Here is a 25,726-nt window from a genome sequence, read left to right as displayed (position 1 = left end):
TCTAGAGGAGAGGGATGAAAGGTTAAGGATGAGAAGGGCCCTGGCATTTGGAGGTCTGGGAATTGCCGGCGCTAGGTTGGGTGTTCCAGAGACAATCCTTATTAGGAACAAGGGGATTGGAGAGAAGATGGAGGATAGTCTGATGGGGCTGGGGGAGGAAGTGGGACTAGGGAGAGCCCAGGACTAGGAGGGAGGGTCCAAAGTGAGGGGGAGGCTAGAATGAGGAAGCCTGGGTTCTGCTAGGGAAATGAGAGCTGTGGAAGAAGTTGAGTCAGGGTCCTGTGGCAGTGCTATGGGGTACCAGGAGGGGATTGGAGGCCTGGAATTGGGGAAGTAGCATGCCTGGGTTTCTGTTGCTGGTGGAGAGAAGTGGGATGGAGGGGAAGGAGGGAGACACAGGACACCTGGTAAGAGTGATGGACCTTGAGGGCAGCTAGGTGGTGCAGTGGATAGAGCACTGGCCCTGGATTCAGGAGGACCTGAGTTCAAATCTGATCTCAGACACGTGACACATACTAGCTGTGTGACCCTGGGTAAGTCACTTAACCCCAATTGCCTCACCAAATAAAGAAGAAAAAAAGAGTGATGGACCTTGAACCAAGAAGGAAAGAGGCCTGTGTTACGGGCCCAAAGCATCCCAGAGGTTCTCTGGGGCAACATCAAAGAAACTTCTCCTCCAGAAACTAAACCAAAGGCCAGACACACCTAAAGAGATAAATGGCACCAGATCGGACTGAGCTACTTCCGGTCATTCCAGTCTCCCTCACCCCTGGGTAGATAAGTTTGGGTATGGCTGCTGCCTTTGTGCCGGGAGGAAGAGAGAGAAGGCTTGAGATCCATGGCCACCCCTCACCCAACTACCCCAGCCACCACCAGTGGGCGATGATCCTCCCTCAATAAGGGAACTTTCCACAGTCAGACGATGCCCTCATGGGACCACCATCGGACCTCTATAAAAGTATCTGCCCGTCTCCTGCTCGAGGAGATTGGTATCTCAGAGCCACGCTCTGTGCCATGCCTTCTCCCCATGAGAAGAAGGCCAAGGATTTCTCTCTTGGTTTTCCTTCCCCAGCCTGTAAATAAACTACCATCTTATTCTATTGGTTTTGTGTGCAAGAGGGTATCATTCTCTAAAGAAGAATTCCTAAGGACCCAAACCCCTCACCCCTATCCCGAACCCCCTACCCCATTTTCCCCATGTCACCTGGGTCCCTTTAATGGAGAGTAGGTGGGCAGGACTCCTGGCTTCTAGGGATGTGGAGGAGGACAGGATGAAGTCAGGGTGCCGGGATCCAGACAGAGGAGGGGGAAAGACTCACCGGGAGGTCAGACAGGAGGTGTACAGAGGAGAAGAGGGCTGGCCGAGGAGGGCGGGACCTGAGGCTGGGGCTAGGGGCTGGAGGCTAGCGGGCATCTAGGCTGTCTTGCCTGGACTTGGGGCTGGGTCGGCAGGAGATGAGCTCCCACTCCCAGCCACAAAGGATTCTTGGAGAAAGCGGCCAGGGCTGCACTTGCAGAGGCGAAGCCTCACTGGTCGGTCATGCTGCGGGGGGTAAGGGGGGGGAGGGGGGCGAGGGGCGAGGAGCGAGGGGGAGCGAAGATCAAGGGGGGGCGAGTGGAGAGGGGGGGCGAGGAGCCGGGGGCGGGGGGGGGGTGAGGAGCCAGGGGGGCTTCCCTGTCTCCGCGCCCCCACCTCAAGCTCCACTCCAGCCTCCCCGCCTCTGAGGTCCCTGAATCCTATCCTCTCGATACTAAACCCGAGGGTCCTGGGTCAGAACACTGGCCGCCAGGTGTACACACTCCCGCCTCCTCTCCCCGGCCTCCTGGGTTCCGACCTCAGGCCCCTGCTTTCCTCTCAGCCCCACGCTCTTGCCCTCAGACTTCTAGAATTCAGTGGACATCGGACTGGTCCCTGCTACCCCTGTTTCCCCAAGCCCAGGAGCTCTATGTCCACTCTACCTGGCCGGCCACCCCCGGGGCTAGTCATCTCTTTGAACTACCTGTCCCCCATTATTCTGCCACCTCCGTACTTCTCCCTGCTCTGGACCTCAGACCTTCCTGTCTGGGATCAGAAGCTCCCGACCTTCCGTATCTCCCCCTGCCCCGCTCCTTCCAAGCCTCTTCTGCTGCTCTCCGGGCCACCCCCACTACTCAGGCAGGGGGCCCTGCCCTTCCTGCCCGTGTGAACCCTAGTTTTGCCCAGCTGAAATCAACACCCTCCTCCACCTAAGGTCCTTTTCCCGGTCTTCATTCCTGATTTGCAAGTCCTGAATCCCAAGAGGGCTCCCCCTGTGTAGACAGACGTCTTGTTATTCTTCCTTGAGGGACCCGCTGACCCTGGATGACACTTTGATCCTGTGGAAGGTGTTGCCGCATATATTACAAATCTGATCTCCTCTAGCCTCAGAGAGCAGCCACCCTCCCTGACCCCCACCCCCTAAGAAAAGGGCCTGAATGAATCAAAACCACTTATTCAGTACTTCCTCTGTCATTGTCTTAAGTGCTAAGAGTATAAATGCACAAGCAAAGATAGTCCCGGCCTCATTGAGCTTCTATCTAATTAGAGAAAACACTCAAATGGAAGTTATTGGGGCGTCTAGGTGGCACAGTGGATAAAGCACCGGCCCTGGATTCAGGAGTTCCTGAGTTCAAATCCGGCCTCAGACACTTGACACTTACTAACTGTGTGACCTTGGGCAAGTCACTTAAGCCCCATCACCCTGCCAAAAAAAAAAAAAAAAAAAGGAAGTTATTGTCATAGAAGGGTGTCGTAAGGATTGGGAAATCACAGTGATGGGCACTGGAGCCCTACCATCATTCACAACACAGTGTGATTAAAGTGCCTAGAATAGGCATGGAAAGGGAGAGGATGGGCAGAGACTAACAGCTGATGGTCTGGGCACCGGTCAGGGAGCAGGGGCCCAGGATGAGACCTGGACAGTTGGGTTTTGGCAGGAAGGAAGGCTGTAAAGGTGGCTTCTGACCGTGTAGTGGTTCACTGCTGAAAACACCGGGCATTTTCCTATGAGGTGGCAAACCTGCCTGGTCCCTTTATTAACCCCCAGGCCATCACAGCAGCATTGGGATGAGGTGGTAGGGAATTTACAGGAGATAGCTTGTGGCTGGCACACTCTGTTGAGATTGCCCTGGTAATAGTATGTGACTTCCATGAAGGGTGAGGAAAAATAGATCTTTCTCCATCACCCCACCCCAAATCACCGCATGGCAGCTTCTGCTAGGAGCTACAACTAGGCACAATTGCTTTGGACCTCTGGCCAAGGAGGACTAGAATATACACAGAGCGCCTCTGAAAGATTCATCCCACATGGAGAATCCTGGGAAAACTATTTTGAGAGTCATGATGGAAATGCTTTAGAAAGACATTATTTAACTGGGGTCCATTCTACTCACCATTTGGATCTGAGAAGCCTTTCCAAGTGGCTGTGTAGCCAGAACCAGGGATTTCATATAAAAGCGCTTGTGACCAGGGCTTGACCATTGACCATTTCTGTTTTGGCTGTTCACCCTTGGATTGAATCCTTCCCTCAAAGCATCTGATGAGATGCAATCTTGTAAAGGCAAAAGCTTTAAGCACTCTCTACCCTGAGGTCAGCATGTCTCGCAATGAAGATAGGCTTCCATCTTGTTGCCCTATCCTTTAATCTTTTCTATTTGGGGTGAAAGGACTGGACACCCCAACCCTGTGATTTGTGAAGGGTCACAAGAGTGAGCATCCTGGTATCCCAGCACCCCAGAATCTGGGCTTTCAGTCACCTCAGCAACTAGGAGTGACCTTTGGGAGTGACCTTCAGAACCCAAGGACTCATTAGGCAATAATCTATGTGTAAATGAATGTGTTGGGACCAACGACATACTGGAAGTGGGTTAAGTCTAGACAATGTTTTTTTAAAGGTACCTATAAAGTTTCATTTTCAAAAAGTTATTCCCTTAATATTTGACCTTTGGATATGAGTCAGATTAATCTCTTTGCAAATAAATTTTATTAGGCTCTTTTCTTTGTCCTCTCTTCAATACCCACAGGAAACATTCATTGAAGAATACACTGTTCTTTTCTGGTTCTCACAAACTATTTCTAGAATTATCTTTATGAGGTCTTTTTTTTGGGGGGGGGGTGAGGCAATTGGGGTTAAGTGACTTGCCTAGGGTCACACAGCTAGTAAGTGTCAAGTGTCTGAGGCCAGATTTGAATTCAGGTCCTCCTGACTCCAGGGCTGGTGCTCTATCCATTACGCCACCTAGCTGCCCCTATGAGGTCTTTTTAAAAAAACTACCTATTTGAAACAGTTTTGATAAAAGAGTTTCACGTCACCTTCTCTTTGTTTTTTCCACAGGTAGTTATAGATCCTAGAAAAAATCATAAAAGCATATATAACAACTGCAAAGGGAGAAGCTTTCATAATATGAGATTTCTCAGCTAGCTCTCAACGAGAAGTACAAACTTCTCAACATTCCATATGACTCTTCATGTTCAGTCATTTCAATCATATCTGACCTTACAAATTATGGTTTCAAATGTTGATTCTAATGCATGAGAGCAGTGGGAATTAGTTGTTGGTTCTCGATTTCTTTCTCTGTAAATTGAAGGAGATTGAACTAATCTTCAAACTTTTTGTCCTCTCTAAATCTTATGAACTTTAGTTTTGTAGGAATCAGTGGCATTCAAGGATGTGGCTGTGAATTTCACCCAGGAGGAGTGGTGCTTTCTGGACCCTACTCAAAAGGAGCTGTACAAGGATGTGATGTTGGAGATCTCTCAGAATCTTCTTTCCTTGAATAAGGACCCTACACATTCATCAACCAATCCTTTCCTGTCCAAGAGAAAGGATCCTCTTGTTCTCTCAGTTTTCACATCACAGGTCCTTGCCTTGTTTAATTAAAAATCAAGAGTTTCTTTTGTAACTCCTTCGGCCATCTCCCCAGTTCTAGGGAGTTTCATGTCCCTAGAATTTATTTTTTAAAAATCAAAATTATAGAATCTCAGGCTAGGAAATGACCTCAGAAATTATCTGGTCTAGTTCCCATCTGGATGAGAATTTTCTTTACCACATCCTTCAACATTGGTCAATGAGTTTTTCCTTGAAGACATTTGGTGAAGGGAGACTCCTAATCATTGATGTAGGAATCAGGAGGAAGATATGGTCACTGTGAGGGAAAAATCCATCCTCTTCTCAATAATTCTCAGGAACTCAGCAGCGAGGTGACAAAAGCTTTATTTTCTTCTCATGAGAAAGAGGCACCCTAATGTGCAGCTAGTGGGTACCCCAAAAGGGGGCTCGAAGGCCCTGTTTTATACCCTAGTCCCTAATGCTAATGGACCTTCCCCTTTTTCATCACTGGTCGGGGTTACAATCTAAGTGCAAAAACTAGCTAATCGGAACGCAGTATTCCCACCCCTCTTCCTTGTATGGGCATAACTCAGGAGTGGACCTTATACTTCCTTATGTGGACAGAACTCTGGAGAGGACCTAATTGAGACCAGGGCTCCTTGAACCATGTGACCTTGCTAACCTGAGGGGGAGGAGGGGATCTGAGACCTTTGTCCTACAAACAGGTCAGGGGAGTATGACCGACTGTTATATCCACATTGAGAGGAGACAATTACCCATTTCTCACAGTCACCAAAAAAGCTGATATTAACATGGGCTGCAAGGATGGAAACATAGTGTTCTTATGAAAAGAGCTGAGAGACCAACTCTCCTAGTACTTTTGTGACCACACCTATTACCTTGCATTGTATGAAAGATATTTACAAACTTAGACAAGAGAGATAGAGGACAGGAGGATATGGGTGGGCTATGTTCAACCCATCAGACTGGGCTCCCACACTGAGGTAACAGCAGAGCCCCCTGCCCCCACCAAGTGAAAATGGTAAAGTGTTGAGTGAATAAAGAAATAAATGCAAAAACATTTATTAACCTTCAGGCAACAGTGAATTGCTCTGTAAAGTGCATATTGTTAAAGCCTACAGATACCAATAAAAAAGCATTCCAGTCCTTCCTCTCCAGGGATTCATCTTCTAATAGGAACACAAAACACTGAGTTGGCAACAGTTAAACCAGAGAGAGTAGTCCCATGAACCTGAAGATACAGATGGAAAACAGATGGAAATACATTATCTGTGATGTCATTTCTACTGATAAAATTCTATGTTTCTTTTTAAAAAAAGGTTTTTTTACATTTTAAGTCCAAACTGTCTCCCTCCCTCTCTCCTTCCCCATGTCACACCAGAGAGGGCCACCATTTAAGAGAGAGACAGAGACAGAGACAGAGAGAGGTAGATAAATAGATATAGACATCGTGTTATCCCTATGTATCTATCTATGTGAAACCATCTTAAACATACTTCTATTTATCACTTCTTTCTCTGAAGATGGATAGCATCCTCCTTTAGAGTTGATTTAAGGGGGGCAGCTAGATGGCGCAGTGGATAAAGCACTGGCCCTGGATTCAGGAGTACCTGAGTTCAAATCTGGCTTCAGACACTTGACACTTACTAGCTGTGTGACCTTGGGCAAGTCACTTAACCCCCATTGCCCCACAAAACCAAAACCAAAAATAAAATTAAAAAAAAAAGCATAGAGTTGATTTAAGTATTTCTAATACTCAAAATAACTTAGTCATTCACAGTCATTCTTTGAACAATACTGCTATATACAATATACTGTATTACAACTGTATACAACATTCTCTTGGTTCTGCTCATTTCACTTTTCATTATTTCATGCAAGTTTTTCCATTTTTTTTTCTAAAATCAATCATCTCATCATTTCTTTTTTTGGGGGGGGAGGGGTAATGGGGGTTAAGTGACTTTCCCAGGGTCACACAGCTAGTAAGTGTCAAGTGTCTGAGGCCAGATTTGAACTCAGGTCCTCCTGACTCCAGGGCCAGTGCTTTACCCACCGTGCCACCTAACTGCCCCTCATCATTTCTTATAGCATAGTAGTATTTCATCATGATCATATACCACAACTTCTTTGGCCATTCCCCAATTGATTGACATCCACTCAATTTACAGGGTTTTTTTGCCACCAGAAAGAGCTGCTATAAATATTTTAGAAGATATAGGTTCTTTTCCTTTTCCCTGATCAACTTGGAAAATAAATATAATAGTGGTATTGCTGTGTCAAAGGGTATACACAGCTTTATAACTCTTTGGGCATAATTCCAGATTGTTCTCCAAATGATTGGATCAGTTCACAGTTCCATCAACAGTGCATTAGTGTCAACCTCCAAGAACCAAGATGACAGAGTAAGAAGGAAATCACCTGAAGTCTCCCAAATTTACCTTCAAACAACTATAAAATAGCACCTTAAAACAAATTCTGAAATGGTAGAACCAACAAAGAAAGAGTGAAACAATTTTCCAGCCCAAGACAACTTGGAAGGTCAGCAGGAAAGTTTTATTTCACTCAGATAAAAGGGGAGGACAGTCCAGAGCAGGCAGTGTCCTGGCAGGCAAGCCTATGGGAAGTCGTGAGCCCCAGCTCAGGTCAGTAACTGAGACCCCACAGCCCTGATGCAGCAGCAAGAAAGTGTCCAACCACACTCCCCAACTACCCACAGCCAACACAGCACCAACCCTGCCCCTCCCTGCAAAATAATAGGACAGGAGCCAGACACTTGTGGCCCCAGGGCAGCACCAGCTGAGCAGCCAGGTTCCCCTTAGCCTCAGTGAGACACCAGACCCTCCCTTCCATGGGTCCCAGCATAGGACCAGATGAGCAACCAGGCCCTCTGCAGCCCCTGTGCCAGGTGAGCAGTTAGCCCTCCCCCCTCCCACCAGTATCTACATAACACCAGACACTCTGGCACCAAAGAGCAAAGGTCAGTTTTAAAAATAATGAAATCCTATGGGAAAAATGTGCAAAAAACCAAACAAACAGAAAGAGAACCTGAACATAAGTTATTATGGTGACAGGAAAGATCAAAACACAAACTCAGAAGAGGACAACAATATCAAAATACCTATGAACTGGTTTCAGGCCCCAAAAGAACTCATGAAAGAGCTCAAAAAGGATTTTTAAAATCAAATAAGAGAAATAGGAGAAAAATTGGGAAAAGAAATCAAAGTGATGCAAGAGAATCATGAAAAAAGGGCCAACATCTTGATAAAGGAAGCACAAAAAAACAAAAATGGGAAAAGATGGACAAAAATTTACTGAAGAAAACTCCTTGAAAAGTAAAATTGGCCAAATGGAAAAAGAGATTAAAAAGCCAACTGAAGAAAATAACTTTTTTAAAATTAGAACTGGACAAGTGGAAAATAATGACTCCATGAGACATCAAGAATCAATCAAACAAAACCAAAAAATGGAAAAAAAAATATCAGAAAATGTGAATTACCATTTCTTTATCTTCCTACAGATGGACGGTCCCAGAATCATCTTCTTTTTTTTTTTTTTTGTGAGGCAATTGGGGTTAAGTGACTTGCCCAGGGTCACACAGCTAGTAAGTGTCAAGTGTCTGAGGCCAGATTTGAACTCAGGTACTCCTGACTCCAGAGCCGGTGCTCTATCCACTGTGTCTATCTACCCAGGTAGACTGGAGGGTCCTGGAGGGCAAGGCCCAGCGTTTTCTTTTTCCTTTCTATAGCCCAAAGTAGACTAGCACCTGAGACCTGCATTAGGATATGGATGGGGAAGAAGAGGGGGAGTCCTGGCTGGGAAATATTACCCTTGGGCAGCAGCTCTGCCTCTTCCCTGGAGTCCAGCTGGATATGGTGGGAAGGGTGGCAGAGAGGGAAGGCAATAATGTAGGGCACAGACTCACAGCCCGGGAGCAGGGATGATGCATATTCCTAGTTTCCCTGTGGGCACTTTCATCCCTCTGGAGGAACACAAGTCTGCGCATATCCAGCTGTGCAGCCCCTAATCACCAGAGATAAGACAGTTGGATGAGCCCTGACTACTGTGCTGGGTGGGCAAGGGACCACCCAGGTGTGGAGGGGAGGGAGGGATGCAGCTAATAGAGGTGCAGCAGGAGAGGGTACCATGTATGGGGCAGTGGCAGAGGGGGAGTGTGCCCTGCTGGGAGAGGATCAACAGGAGAGGTCGAGTTTGCAGTGGGGGGAGGAGCCCAGCGGGAGAGGCAGGTGTGTTTGGGGAGGAAGCTGTGGCGGTGGCTGGGTTGTGCATGTGTAGTTGTGGGAGGTTTTGTTCCAGGGTAGGGAAGACCTGTGGACTCTGCAGTTCTGCAGACGTGCCAAGAGACCTGGGCTCCCCATCACCCTTTCTACAGAGTTGCACCTGCTCTCAATTCCTCATGCTCTTATAGGGGGACCATGGTCCCCAGTCTCAGAGGAAAGAAGGGGAACTAATAGAGAGGAACTTGGCACTCATAGGCCAGGCCATCCTTTGGATCAGAGATGTGAGTCTGCCTTGGCATCGTCCAAGAGAGAAACTCAGGCAAATCTGAAACCAGAGAATCAACCACACCTGCCGTCTTCCCCTCCACTCTTCCATCTTCATGCTGAGATGTCGTCTTCAGCACAGGACCCTTGTCAGCATCTTTTTCGTCCTTGATTCTTAGTAGATATGTGGCCTTGGACAGGTTATTTTACTTCTCCAAATCTCAGTTCCCTCATCTCTAAAATCAGAGTAGATGATTGCTCAGACTGTTTCTTGCTCCAAATTAATAGCCTTAAGGTGGATAGAAAGCCAGCCTGATACCCATGAAAGCCCAGGCTCATATCCTGACACATATTGGCCCTATGACCCTGAGCAAGTCATTTAACCTCAATAGGAAGGGTGCACAAACAAACAAAAAAAGTCAAATATTTCCCTCGTAAGATGATGTGTGCCTATGTCCTTCTCGTGTAAGATGTATCCATATGATAGAGACAGACAGCTGGCACACAGGAAGCCTCTGGAATCTTCCTCAGACCTCACCAAGGGACTCTTCGATTTCTGCTCTGAGTGAAGCTCTCTATGTTGGATCCCCTTTCTTCAACCAGCTCCCAAGAGATTTTGAATTTTTCAGTATGTGCATTTGCACCTCAGAAATTGGGAGACACCACAAATCAGGGTTTGATCTAGCGCCGATTGCCTAGACTTAAGAAAGGGATGGAGAGAATGTTAATAAGGCAAATTAAACTTTAAAGTGTGTCCTGAGTAAAAAAAAATTAAAAGCCAGTTTTCCAAAAGGCTGTACTTGTTTTAGGCTGTTTGTAATACATGCTCCTGCAAGCTTTTGCTCCAGTTCCTCTCATCATTCAGGGATGAAGCTTTGTACTAGCCTTTTCTGCAGCAATCCAGAGTCATGGATTCACAGGAGGCAAGATGCCCCAGGTTTGGCTTGAAATCCAGGAGATATAGAGATCAAGATAGATGTATATGCATTTATGTATCCCCATATGTATACATAGATACATATGCACATATACCTATATATCATTCACTGAAACAAGTCATGTCTAACTCTTCATGACCTCATTGGGGTTTTCTTGGCAGAAATACTGGGGTAGTTTGCCATCTCCTTCTGCAGCTCTTTTTGTGGGTTGTTTTGTGTGGGGGGGTATTGTGTTTTGGGGTTTTTTTTGGCAGGGCAATGAGGGTTAAGTGACTTGCCCAGGGTCACACAGCTAGTTAAGTGTCAAGTGTCTGAGGCTGGATTTGAACTCAGGGAGTCCTGAATCCAGGGCCGGTGCTTTATCCACTGTGCTACCTAGCTTCCCCCCTCTCCAGCTGTCTTTACAGATGAGGAAACTGAAGCAAACAGGCTTAAGTGACTTGCCATGGGTCACGCTGCTAGTAAGTGTCTGAGGCTGGATTTGAACTCAGGAAGATGACTCTTCTTGACTCCAGGCCCAGCGCTTTATCTACCATGCCACCTAGATGTCCCCAGTTAATACTTGACATTCTTAAAATGTTTTTAATTGTAAATTTTATTTTGTAAATTGTAGATTGTTATTCTATGTTCTGTGTCAAGATAGTGGAATGTGGTAGATAAGGGGATTTAGCAGATACTCAAAGGCTCACCTGGAGATTAATCTAAACTGATTGAATTAAGTGAAAGGGATTGGCTGCTGATTAGCCTACTTCAGGTTAACTAGATTGTAAGCACATCTGGCTGGTCCTTAAGAGGGTAGTGTTTTCAGAAGCTAAAAACTTTGAACTTTACATTGAGACCCCTTTCAGGTCCAGTGAACCAATGAATCTGAATGACGCTAGCCAATCAGCTTGAAGAACCTCCCATTAGGAGAACATGAAGGAGGAAGTTGATGCTATTGGAGGACTTCTTCCTTTTTGGTTCAAGACATCAGTTTGGTGGCAGGACTTCATATGAGAGCTTAGGAAGGCTAGGATTTCCTTGCTATAAGAAATCTATTCTCAATCTTTCTCTCTCTTTACTATCTTATATCTTTTAATAAACCCTTAAAAAGCCTAAACTCATTTATCAGTGATTTTAGCCAGTTTCTCCCAAAAACTGGGGGGGATGGAGTAGAACCCATATTTAGAATTTTAAATTACACAGTTCATACACAAATAATAAACACTATCTGTTAGATTATATAACTAATATTTTCCCATATTGATGTATAAATAATAAACATTCATAACAACACACATATATTATATGTATACATCTACATGTATGTATACACACACACACACACACATATATATATGCACACGCACAACACAAACAATTATAACAGCAAATAGACAATTCTGGTCCTGGAGTCAGGAGGACTTGAGTTCAAATCTAGTTTCAGATACTTATCAAGCTTGTGACTTTAAGCCAGTCATTTGACCTCTCTATGCTTCGGTTTTCTCATTAGAGAAGGGAGAGATGGGAGCCTGAGTCCAATAAGCAGACTAATGCACTAATCTAGGTGAGGAGTGATTCAGCCCAGATCTAGGCTCATAGCTATGAGAGCAGAGAGAAGGGAACAGGTTTGAAAGATGTCGTGGCAATAAGCTTAACAAAACTTGGTGATCATCTGGATGTTAGGAAGAAGGAAGAGTCAAGAATGACTTTCAGGGAGGCAGCTAGGTGGCACAGTGGGTAGAGCACCGGCCCCTGGATTCAGGAGGACCTGAGTTCAAATCTGGCCTCAGACTCTTGACACTTACTAGCTGTGTGACCCTGGGCAAGTCACTTAACCCCAATTGCCTCACCAAAAAAAAAAAAAAAAAAGAATGACTTTCAAAGGTTGCAAACCTGGATCACTGGGGAAGGGTTTCTTTATTCTTTTTGTGAATAGAGACAATAATAAAATCTATTTCCCAGAGCTGTCATACGGATGAAGGGAAGTAATATTTACTAAGTGCTTCAAAAACCTTGGCTATATACATGCTAGCTGTTATTATAATAAACTATACATAATATATTACATATACCAATAAATTGGAGGGAATCTCAGAGGAAAGGCACTAGCATTAAAGGAGATTAGGAAAGGTTTCTTGCAGAAGTTGAGATTTTAGCTGAAACTTGAAAAAAGACAGAGAAGAAAAAGTTGAGAAAATCAAATTTATTTTCTTTTCTTGTTGATTTCATTCTATATCACTGCCAACATTTTTTGTAACTGCCTAAGTCATGTTTCATTTGTCTCAGAGTTAAGTTTGGAAATTCAGCTTTCCTGTCAATCACTCATTGTCTCTGAGTTAAGTTTAGAAGTTCAGTGCTCCTGTTAATCACTCATTGTCTCTGAGTTAAGTTTAGAAGTTCAGTGCTCCTGTTAATCACTGTTCTATTCTTGTGTCAAGGAAATCTGTTATCTTTGAAAGATGCAGGTGGTTGTCAGGGAGTCTGGTCTGTTATCTCTGTAACCCTAACCAGCTGTGCAGGTAGATGCCACCAGTGAGGTAACCATAGTGACAAGATGGAAGGAGTGGTTGTTGCTAGCCTCACGTTCTAAATTTCGTCCACATAGATAATGCTTCTGACTTTGTAACCGATTGTATTGTTTTCCCCATCTATGATGCTGCCTTTTTTTATGTTCCTCCTTTTGTCCATAAAAATGATCTGTCTACCCTCATTCAGGGTCATTTGGCTCTCTGAGGAGCTAAAGCCCCCCTTTTATTGGTAATTGCTAGCCTTACCGATAAGACGAACATGCTGAGAATTCTGTGCCTCAGATTACCTTAATTTCTATTGTAACAGCTGACAAGTAGGAGACATGAGAAAAGAGCATGCCAATCATGAGGGACCATCAGTGAAAATGCAGAGAACTGGGAAATGGAACATCTTGTTCAAGGAATAGCAAGGAAGTCAGTGTCACTGGATTGTAGCATATACAGATAGAATCATCATAAGAAAGCTAAAACTGAAGGAAGGGATCAGTTCATGAAGGACTTTAAAAACCTAAACTGAAGATTTTATGTGGAGCCACTGGAACTTACTGAATGGAAGTAGGGGAAGGAAGTAACCTAGTCAGACCTGCACTTCAGGAAAATCACATTGGCAGCAGAGATGGACAAGAGCGGGGAGATAGTTGAGGAAAGGAGACCAATCAGAAGGCTATTGTTCTAGAACAAATGCAAAGAGATGAGAACCTTCCCCTGGTTGTTTGCAGCGTCAGAGGAGAAAGGGGGGCGTAGATGAGAGATGTGGTATTTGAGAGTCGTACAGGCTCAGAACCAGATTGGATATTGGGGCAAGGAGGACAGGGATAAAGAGAGGATGAAGAAGCGGCAGGTAGGTGGTGCAGTGGATAGAGCACTGGCCCTGGATTCAGGAGGACCTGAGTTCAAATTTGACCTTAGACACTTGACACTTACTAGCTGTGTGACCCTGGGCAAGTCATTAGCCCTCACACCCCCCTCCCCCCCAAAAGACAAGGGATTGGAAAGTGTATGTAAGGAAAATAAGTCAGTCAAGCTAACCAAGCACAGCATTTTTACAGTGTTATACACAGAGAGTATCTGTTGGTGGAACTTATAGAAATTTACTCCTGACTGAATTTTTGGATATCCATTCAATCGTGTCTTTTGTGTAAAGGCTTTCTCATAATCATTACACCTCAACAATTCACTTCATTATGCTTAGTAAGTCCTGTCCTTCCGGAGGAGGACAGGGTTTCGTTCTATTATGAATCCTTTGATGAATGAAATAAATGGTGGCTTGTGGCATAAGCTTCTGAGATGATTCACAAAGATACTGAAGATGTTTGATGAGTTATTATTGAAAATGTATTAGGAGACAGAAAAAAAAAGCTATGCATTTTTCTGTCAATTCCCAGAAGATATGAATCATTCCCTAAGTCTGGTAAGATAAAGGTTTCTGAAAATTAGGAAAGTTACATCATCACATCTCTCACAAAAGAGGAGAGAATACTTGAATTTAAAATTATATACATTGATAAGGTAGTATCTGAAGTAAAATTATTAGAATTAACTTGGATATTTTTATAAACCTTAAAAAATGCATATATATTTGAAAAAGATATAATGTCAACAGGCTTTGACACACTATAGAGTATAATATAATATTAGAGTGGAGCTCCAGTTGTAATAAGCCAGTTTTTTTCTCAGGGAAGAATCATGAGCCACCATGGGCACTGAGCCTGCCCAACCTGCACAAGACTTTGTCAGCCCAGCCTGCAGGAGCTCAGCCATAGACTGAGAAGATGCCAAAAGGTCATGGATACCTTCACTATTGATTTTAATATTTATATTTTTCTTAACCATTTACCATTTATTAAAATGTTATTTATGGGGCAGCTAGGTGGCGCAGTGGATAGAGCACTGGCCCTGGATTCAGGAGGTCCTGAGTTCAAATCCAGCCTCAGACACTTAACATTTACTAGCTGTGTGACTCTGGGCAAGTCGCTTAACTCCAATTGCCTCACCCAAAGAAAATGTTATTTATTAGGTTCTTATCTTTTTTCTGCATCACTAATAAAGTTTTGGGGATCACCTAGGTGGTGCAGTGGATAAAGCACCGAGCTTGGAATCAGGAAGACTCATCTTCATGAGTTCAAATCCAGCCTCAAACACTTACTAGCTGTTTGACCCTTACTTAAAAGTTACTTAACCTTGTTTGCCTCAGTTTCTCATCTATAAAATGGAGAAAGAAATAGCCAACCACTTCAGTATATTTCCCAAGAAAACCCCAAATTGGGGTCATGAAGAGGAGTTGTTCACAACTGAACAACAAAAACATCTTCATCAAATGAAGATTTGTCTTTTGTGCACCTACCCCCATTTTTCCTATGAGTCCTGAGGGTTTTATTATACAATGATGCTTTGGGGGAATACGTGTCAATTTTAGCAAAACTAATTGAACTTTCTTTTCTCTCTTTCCTTGAAAAACAAAACCATTTGCTATAAAGCAGGCTAGTGGTCCTGTATAGCTGGACCTCTGGGCCCAGAATAAATGTTCCAGATCAGGAGGTGGTATAGTCAACAGAAGCCTGGACTTAGAGTCAGGAAAACTTAAGTTGGAAGCCAGCCTCAGATACCTACTCTCTATATGACCCTGAGCAAGTCACTTAATTTCTTTGTCTTTGTTTCCTCATCTATAAAATGGGGACAACCATAGTATCACCTATTGTACCTATAGGTGCTACAGGAGGAGATAGATTGCTGTGCCTAGAGTCAGGAAAATTTGAGATCAAATCTGGGCTCAGACACTGGCTGTGTGACCTGGGGCAAGTCACTTAACCTCTGTTTGCTTCAGTTTTCTCAACTGTAAAATTTGGATAATAATTGTACATACCTCCCAGGGATATTGAGAGGATCAAATTAGATAATATTTGTAAAAGTGCTTAGCAGTGTCTGGCATTTAGTAGGCACTTTATAAACGCTTATTCCTTCCCCTGAGTTCCCACCACCACCACCACCTCCCAGGATTGTTGTCAGGATCAGATGGCATGCATAAAGGAGCTTTATGAGGATACATAAAAGACTCTAAATCTTAAAGTACTACATAAATGGGAACCAGCTATTATTCAGCCTAAATTGCACGGGCAGCGGGGCAGCTAGGTGGCGCAGTGGATAAAGCACTGGCCTTGGATTCAAGAGGACCTGAGTTCAAATCCAGCCTCAGACACTTGACACTTACTAGCTGTGTGACCCTGGGCAAGTCACTTAACCCTCATTGCCCTGCAAAAAACCAAACAAACAAATTGTATGGGCAGTAATAGCAAGGGATTGGTGTATGAAATAGAGCTAATTGGAATAAAACGAAATATCATTTGTAAACTGTGTAGCAAACCTTGAAGAGTTATGTTAAGGGCTAAAATTCTAGCTAGTCTGTCTAAAATATTTAATGAGTGGTCGCCAATAAATTATAAGCTTTAGCAAGAGTTAGACTTTTAAGCATTTATTAAGGAGAATAAGAATTTGGTAAAGAGAGAGAGAAAGGTCTAGATTCCTATCTATTAAAGGGAGAGCACATTTCTAGCTCCCTTCTCTGCCAGAGTCCAGAGGAAAGAGCGCCAGACCGAGCGCCAGTCTCTTCCTTCCTCCTCCCACTAGTCTGCGTCACTTCCTCCCCGCCAAAGAAAAGACTCCTGGTCTTGCCCTCAAAGACCTTCGCTTCATGGGCAGAACTCTTCTACAGTAAGTATCCAGCAGGTGGCGTCATTCCAATCGTTACAGTCCCCCCTGTTGTTCCTCAAGAAACAAAATGTTTCCTTGACGGAACAGTAAAAACAATATAATAACTATTGCTAACTAATAATATGTGAACAACAATATAGAAAAGGAAGAGAGGAAAGTTTTGTCCAGAGGGGCGATTTTTTTTTTTGTCCTCATGAACCGACGCTTTGACATTAGTCTTGCAAAGGGAGGGCCTCTGCAGAGAATACATGTTACAGATGGTGTATATTATAACAGAAAGAGAAAAAACAACAAAAACAACAAATCAAAACTGTTCATTTAAAGTCCCTGAAAGTCTTTTCTCAGATGTCCTCTAGGTGTAGTCGTGGAATGGAAGTCTTTTCAGGGGTTGATGTGTGGATGCTGGTAATCAGCCAGGAAAATTTCCTACAAAATTGAGCTTAACACAACTTTAAAACAGCTTTGTCAATAATCAAATCAAACAATGAAAGTTCTCAAAAACATGTCTAAGGGAATTCAGAATCTTAGTTGTTACACATGAAACATATAATAAAACAAAAATTGAACCATTCTTTAAAATTATAATATTACTATAGTCCCCCCCTTATGGAGGGTAATTGAGAAGACAATTGCTACGATATTAATTATTAAAAATAATTTTTTATCTTTGTTTCATCACTTTTTGCATCATCTGCCTAATTATCCTCATGCCACTATGAGAAATTAAAAAATCTAATATAATTGGTAACAGGTGTCAAGGCCAAATTCAACACTGTATTTATCATGACACCTGAGATAATTATGGGGGTTACCATAAAAGAACAGAGAAATGATGGGATATGAGCATTCCCACACTTGAGCAATATGTACTGCCCATACAGTATGCCAGGCTTAAAATAGGTGGATGGAATATATGTCCATGCCACCGAACATATTGGAAGAAACTGAGTCAGACTTAATCAGATGCATGGGATTGAGATGGTCCATGGCATCAGGCATATAGGAGGGAGCATAGAAGCCAGGTGTAGAAGTGAGATGGGTGGGATCAATACTTCCAGCCATCTGTACAATATTGTGGGGAAAAATAAAATAAAATATTAAACCAAGAGAATCCAACCTCAACATTTGTCAAAAGCCGTTCCCTTGGCCATACCTTGACTTCATGCATGTCTCCCCTCATGTGACAGTTCAGTGTCTGCTCTTGCATGTATTCCTCTTGTGATTGGATGGCATCTTGGCCAACTGGCATCTGATAACTCAGAATAAAGGCAATTAATGTCTTAAATGATAAGTTCCCATAATCCAAGTCTCATATGGATTTAAAAATTGAGGATAATAAATGATTGCAAAAAATGTGAATACATCTTGACTCAGAATATAATATATAATTATGCAACAATTTCAAATAATACCTTTTTTTTACTTAGCATACAATTACTTTTTTGAAAAATCTGAACATATTTAAATACAAGTTAAAGCACAACACAATCTCAAAGACAACTTTTACAAATGTTCCCCTCTTTTTTTTTTTTTTGAATATGCTTATCAAAAATAATACTTCTACAATCAATTTACACTTGCCATGGCAAACAATTTGCTAGGGAAATGCTTTAAAGAGTTTGATCAAATAATCAGTTGAGAAAAAATAACAAAAACAAACAACTCAGAATATGGGAGCACAATACTCCTAGAATTAACATTGTATTATGAAATCAAAACCATCTTGCAATGTTTCAAAATTAGAGAGATGAATAAATAGAAAAAAAATACACACGGAACAATAAAAGACAATGAAATTCAAACTAGGGAAATCTAAATGAATATGAACTTAATATTAATAAGAGTATTATAAAATATAAACTTGATCATATGACTATAAAAAGCTTTACAAATATTCTCCTTGTTTTAGAAACTAAGTATAAGTCACAATCTCAAAAGCATGAAAATCTCTATGAAAATAAACCCATACCATTAATTTCAAAATGTATATATAATAGCATAGAAATCCTATGTAACCTCTGAACTGATACTATTACTCTGAGTGAATTCAGAACACTTTTGATTCTGATATCTAAAATCCCCAATACTCATATCAATACCTTGCTGCTTACTTTTACATTTCTGTACAATATATACCCTTCCATGGCAAAAGAAGCAGAGTCTTGAATTATGTTGATGATTGTCATTCTTATACAGCTTAAATTTTTCTTCTTTAACCCCTCTATATTGTCTGTCAGTCTTTTCACCATACAAATGCTTTATAAGATTACTAATGAAAGACAAAAGCAGGTTAGCAAAATTATCAACAAAACGAGCATATCTGGAATTTAAAGGGTTTTCTAAGGTTGTCTCAGAAGCACAGCCAGGCTGGGGAAGGGCTGAGCCTGAATCTGCAAATGTAGTTAGAGAAACTTGAGCATGCGCATCAGATCTCTGGACTTCCCAGGCAGGGGAAGCAATGGGCTTGGCCATGGGAGGAGTAGAGGGTGGGGTCTGGAGAGGAGGGGAGGGACCAGCACAATTTGAATCAGACTTTATTTTGAACTCAGGCCTGGATTCCTCTTCCCCCACTTTGCCTCCAGGTGCTAGGGGATTAAAAGCTTCTAGAGGGTGGGTCATTGCCTCCAGGCATGCAAAATTAGAGCAACAATTAGTGTTAGAACTGGGAAAAGCTGCGGGAATCTCTTCAGGTTTCTCTGAAAAAGCATGGTTGGGAGAGGGAGAGATATTTCCTTGTGTGAGTAAGTTGCTGGCTCTTTTAACAAAAAGAAAAAGAAAAATAGAAAATCCACAAAAACAAAGCATTAACATGATCTTATCTCCCATTTGTCTGGTTAAACAGACCAAAATCAAAAATAGGATAATTAGGGAGTTTAAAAGGTCCATTCGAAAAAATTCAAAGGAAAAACACAGCCAGTACACCAGTACTTAGCAGTTAAAGGGAGAGGGAGGAGAAATTTCTTACCTAACCAGAAGATCAGAAGAAGACTGAGGGTTAGCTTTCCTCTTCGTGGTCAGCCATCTGTTAAGGGCTAAAATTCTAGCTAGTCTGTCTAAAATATCTAATGAGTGGTCGCCAATAAATTATAAGCTTTAGCAAGAGTTAGACTTTTAAGCATTTATTAAGGAGAATAAGAATTTGGTAAAGAGAGAGAGAAAGGTCTAGATTCCTATCTATTAAAGGGAGAGCACATTTCTAGCTCCCTTCTCCGCCAGAGTCCAGAGGAAAGAGCGCCAGACCGAGAGCCAGTCTCTTCCTTCCTCCTCCCACTAGTCTGCGTCACTTCCTCCCCGCCAAAGAAAAGACTCCTGGTCTTGCCCTCAAAGACCTTCGCTTCATGGGCAGAACTCTTCTACAGTAAGTATCCAGCAGGTGGCGTCATTCAAATCGTTACAGTTATATAAATTCTAACTATCGTTATTCATTATTATCATGGTTATTGGTATTTGGAATATGAGTACAGTCGATATGAAATCACTATTTGGATTTGAGTATGGCTGTTAGTCTTGTTTTGTTATAAGTTATATCTTGTCTACATTAATTGTACACTTTGGAGGCTTCAGGAGGGCACTTATATCCCTTGGCCATATTTTGGGAGAATAGTTAGGTTGAGTTTACCCCATAAAATAAACCTCTTGGTGTGCTGGCCTAAAGTGGGGGTGTTCTCAATAACTACTTGACATTGATAACTCAGAAGCCCTCCTTGCTTAGATGACTATTCCCTCTCCCTCCTGCCAACTTTGTCTCCTCCATGCCTCCTATTAATGAATGGTTCCCAAGTGATCAGGAACGTGCCTGTTGTTTCACGGATTGGTGACCTTCAAGGATGTGTCCGTGGACCTCTCCAGGTCTGAGTGGAAACAGCTAAAACCCGCTCAGAGGGGCCTGTACAGAGATGTGATGCTGGAGAACTATAAGGACCTGGTCTCCCTGGGTAAGGAGAGCTTTCTCCTGGGACTCAGAATCTGGCTGCCCATTGGGACGGATGTCTTTAACTTCTCGTTTCCTAAGAGCTGCATCTGGGGTCTGAGGGAGGGAAGGTCTGAGTCTTGACTTGAAGTGAGAATCAATCTGATAATGGGGGAAGATGCCTAAGTCCTTCAGAGCCCAAACCCTAGCTGTGTGACCCTGGGAAAGTCACTTAACCCTGTTTGCCTCGGCTTCCTCAACTGAAAAATGAGCTGGAGAAGGAAATGGCAAACCGCTCCAGTATCTCTGCAGAGAAAACCCCAAATGGGGTCACAAAGAGTTGGAGAGAACTGAAACAAGACTCAGGACAACTCCCTGAAAACTTCCTAACCCATTCACCTCAGGAGGAAGTGGGTTAATATGAACCACTTTTCCCTTAGCCCCAATTAACTCTGGGCCCCCCCCCCCCTTCACCCACCCCCAATACTTCCTGGGAATATAATCAGGAGTATTTTTCAGACTGGGTCCTCTACACTGTATCACCCTTTGAGCTTTCTAGTGTGTCCTCAATTTATTGCAAAAAGAAGACAGGCTAGGTCTTGTGAAATCCTGATTGTTTTTCTGCAGTATTTAAATTGGTTTCTTTTTTCTTGTTGCTTGCAAAATTTTCTCTTTAACCTGGAAATTTTGAAACTTGGCTGTGATATTCCTATAAGTTTTCTTCCTAGTATCTCTTTCAGGTAGTGATCAGTGGATTTTTTCTATTTCTTAGAACATTATCTTTTGAATAGCAAAGAAGCTGGAGTTGCATCCAAGAATAATTTATCCAGGAAAGTTGAGTATAATTCTGAATGGAAAAAAAAAATGGACATTTGATATACCGAAACACTCTCATGTATTTGTAGCAAAAAGACCAGAACTTAATGAAAAATTCAGTATAAAAGATCCATAAGAAATATGAAGAAATCATCAAAGATTAATGATAAAGTAATGATAAAGGTCAAAGTGTTAGCTTATGATATGTGAAAATGTTATAAAATTAATAAGTATTAGTTATTATTAATAATAGTATTCTTAAAACTGTTATCATTACTAAGGTAGTTTGAAAGGAAGGTTGGGGCTGAGTTGTATGTGATGAGGTTATTCTACAAAACAAAATTGGGTAGGAAAAGGTTAAAAAGAGAAATTATCTCATGAAAATTGGGTGTGAAAGGAAGAACTAATATAGACGAAGCAAGTAGGGGTAAAGAGCAAGTAATATTGGAACCTAACTCTCATCTGGGTTGAAGAGGAAACAATGTGTACATCTGAAGAGTGTTTAAAGTCTTCTGAACTTCTAGACAGGTGAGAAAACTGGAGAAAGGGTGAGAGAAGGCCTTTTAGAAAGGTATATAGGGAGCAGCTAGGTGGCACAGTGGATAAAGCACCAGCTCTGGGTTCAGGAGTACCTGAGTTCAAATCCAGCCTCAGACACTTGACACTTACTAGCTGTGTGACCTGGGCAAGTCACTTAACCCTCATTGCCCCCCCCCCAAACACACACACATACACACAAAAGAAAAAAGAAAGAAAGGTATATAGATTAAGATTGGGTGGTAAATAGATAAGGGAGGGATTTTTAGAGGGGTGGCTAAAATAAGGAATAGGGTAAGGGGAGAAGATAAGGTAACAGAGATAGGGTGAAAAGAGAGGCTGAAAAGGAAAATAGTGAGTAAAAATAAGATGGAAAGAAATTCGCAAATAGTAATTAGAACTTTGAATGTGAATTAGAAAAGATAATAACAAAATTCATTTGGAAAAACAAAAAGTTGGGGGGCAGCTAGGTGGTGCAGTGGATAAAGCACCGGCCCTGGATTCAGGAGTACCTGAGTTCAAATCTGGCCTCAGACACTTGATATTTACTAGCTGTGTGACCCTGGGCAAGTCACTTAACCCCCCTTGCCCCGCAAAAAAAAAAAAAAATGGTCGGGAAAAACAAAAAGTCAAAAATATTGAAGGAAACAATGGGGAAAAAGTAGCAGTACCAGATCTTAAACTGTATTATAAGGCAGTAATTAATTGGGGAATGGCTGGATTAGTTGTGATATATGATTGTGATGGAATGCTACTTTGATATAAGAAATGATGAGCTCAATTATTTTAGAAAAAAAATGGATAGACTAACACGAAATAATGAAGAGTGTAATGAGCAAAACCAAGAGAACATTGCATACAGTAACAGCAATATTGTTTTAAGAACAACTTTGAGCTAATAAGTTATTTTTACTATTATAAATACCCAAATTAACTATAAAGGACATATGAAAGAAGCTATCTGCATCCATAGAAAGAAGTGACAAATAGAAGTATGTGTAGAATAACATTATATATGTATGTATGTATGTATGCAGGTGTATATATGTGTGTGTATGTATATATATATATATATGTTTGTGTGTATGTGTATATGTGTGTGTGTATAAACACCTATTTGTGTCTAATGCTAGGCGTCTCTGGGGTGGAAGAGAGGGAGGAAAAAGGAAAAGAAGGAAGGCTTTGGATGCTGAGATGGCTCTTTTTCCATTTGTTCTTGTTCAGTAATGTTTGACTTTTTGTGATGCTATTTGGGGGCTTCTTTTTTTTTTTGTGGGGCAATGAAGGTTAAGTGACTTGCCCAGGGTCACACAGCTAGTGTCAAGTGTCTGAGGCCAGATTTAAACTCAGGTCCTCCTGAATCCAGGGCCAGTGCTTTATCCAATGTGCAACCTAGCTGCCCTTATTTGGGGGCTTCTTGCCAAAGGTACTGAGATAGTTTGCCATTTCTTTCTCCAGCTCATTTTACAGATGAGGAAACTGAGGTAAGCAAGGTTAAGTAAGTGTTTGAGGTCACATTTGAACTCAGGAAGACTTGTCTTCCTAACTCTAGGCCTGGCACTCTATCCAGCGTACCACCTAGCTGCCCCTTCTTTCTCCATAGCCTCTACATTTATTTCTCCACAAACAAGGCATCAGTTTTTTTAAAATGAGATGTGATCTCCTGCCTAGAGTAAGAGGAAGTACCATATATTCTAGTGGGCTATGTCCCAAAAGGTGAGTGAGTTGAGTTAGTGAATGCGTGAGCCATCGAAGTTTGGGCAGACACAAGTTATTGCAAGCAAGAGGTTGGAACAAAATTTGCTATCAATCAGGCAAATTTTTTAAAAATTGGGCATTGCTATCATACTATCAGATGAAGCAAAAATACAAATTCGCAACTTGGATTAACAACAGATTTGCATCGTACTTAAAGGAAGAATAGACAATGAACCAATATCAACATAAAACATCCACCAAATGGTAGAGCATCTAAATTTATTAAGAAAAATGAGGGGCAGCTAGGTGGCACGGTGGATAAAGCACTGGCCTTGGATTCAGGAGAACCTGAGTTCAAATCCGGCCTCAGACACTTGACACTTACTAGCTGTGTGACCCTGGACAAGTCACTTAACCCTCATTGCCCTGCAAAAAACAAAAAACAAAACAAAACAAAAAAAACAAGAAAAATGAAATTCAATATCAAAAAGAAAAAAATTAACACAATAATAGGAGCACAGAGACATTGGAAATAAACCCACAAATATTTAATCCTTTGCAGATCATAAAACAGTAAAAAGAATGATTAATTCTGGGAGTAGCAGGAGAGAGACCAACCTAAAAAGAGACCCCATAATGAATTAAATAATAAAAACAACTGTGAAAAACAATAATACCAGTGAAGAAAATATAACAAAAATTTCGGGATGTAACTAAAGTAGTTCTCAAGGAAACATTATATTCCCCAAAATATGTTAACAAAATTTAAAAGAGAGGATTAACAAACTGAATATGCATTTTAATAATATGAAATTCATTTTTCCAAAATCTGGGCTTTCCTCTCCTACTCTATCAGATACTCTCCAAAAAGGATGGTGATTTCCCTTCAGAATTCCCATCACTTCTACCCCAACAACCTTTTTTTTTATGGGGCAATGAGGGTTAAGTAGTAAGTGTCAAGTGTCTGAGGTTGGATTTGAACTCAGGTCCTCCTGAATCCAGGGCTTGTACTTTATCCACTTTGCCACCTAGCTGCCCCCTAACAACCTTTTTTTTCCCCTATTGGTGAGAATTGGGTTGAGAAAAAAATGTGCCGTCATTGGTTGTTCCAGCTTTTGAAGGTTGAAGTCATAATGAAAGGAAGTCATAAATTCTTAGCTGCTCTGATTTTAGCCGAAAGAAAGTCACAGCAGATGTCAGGATAATGGAAGTTCCCCATGTCTCTGTACCAACCTTTTGACCTGTTTCTCAAACTCCTCCTGCATTTTTTTCTTTTTTGTCCTTGAGCAAGTGGTCACAGCCTCTCTCAACCTCCATCTTCCCATTTGTCAAAAGCATCTGACTAAAAGAGCTCTAAGATCGCTTCTAATTGGGAAAATTCAATGATATTTGTCTCTGGTGCACCAGTGATTCAAAGTGTAGCATGACATGAGTCATATCCTGCTCTGTGCCTCATCCCATCCTTCTAAGTGGGCTCTCTGCAATCTACTTACTTCCTTTTCTTGCTTGGCTTCACCACTCACTCCTCACCCTTCATCCTGGCCCCTTCTTCAATTCACCCTCTAAAGTATTTATATATATATATGTGTGTGTTTGTGTGTATACACATACATATATACACATGTGTATATATGTATATTGTGTATATGTGTGTGCTATTTAAATTATAGGGGGTCTAGGCTGGGTTTATTTAATTAACACATGTGTGTGTTTTTATATTTCTTATTTTTAGTTCTGTTATCTACATCCTCAGAGGTTACAAAACAGATACTGTGTTGGTAGTTGAAGGATCTCCTCACCAAGAAAGCCCTATCATCATAGGGCTCACACATGAACTCACACATCTAGGCAAAATCTATGTATCCACGTACATGTACACATGTATGAATGCGTTGTGTGCTTACATGTATGTGTGTATGTATACACGCATACATACATCCACATACACGAACTTGCATGCATGCAAGTAATATAATGTATCTCCATTGAAAACCAGTTTCATCTTGAGCTACACAGGGATTAGGAGATATTCAGGCATGTGGTATAGTGGGAAAGGCTCTGGAAGTTGAATGGGTTGTGCGGTAAAAAAATATGAAAGTTTTTTAACAGTCGGTTAGGATAACTGAAAGACTCCAGTTTGTGAAGGACCACCCTTTTGGGGAGGAGACCAACAATCCACCTGCTGTGCAGGTCAGACTGCCTGCTACGCACTCGACTTCCGGGGTATGAGCTTAAAAGA

Source organism: Dromiciops gliroides, chromosome 3 (assembly GCF_019393635.1).
Source record: "Dromiciops gliroides isolate mDroGli1 chromosome 3, mDroGli1.pri, whole genome shotgun sequence".
Taxonomy (NCBI): Eukaryota; Metazoa; Chordata; class Mammalia; order Microbiotheria; family Microbiotheriidae; genus Dromiciops; species Dromiciops gliroides.
This window is presented reverse-complemented; position numbering follows the sequence as displayed.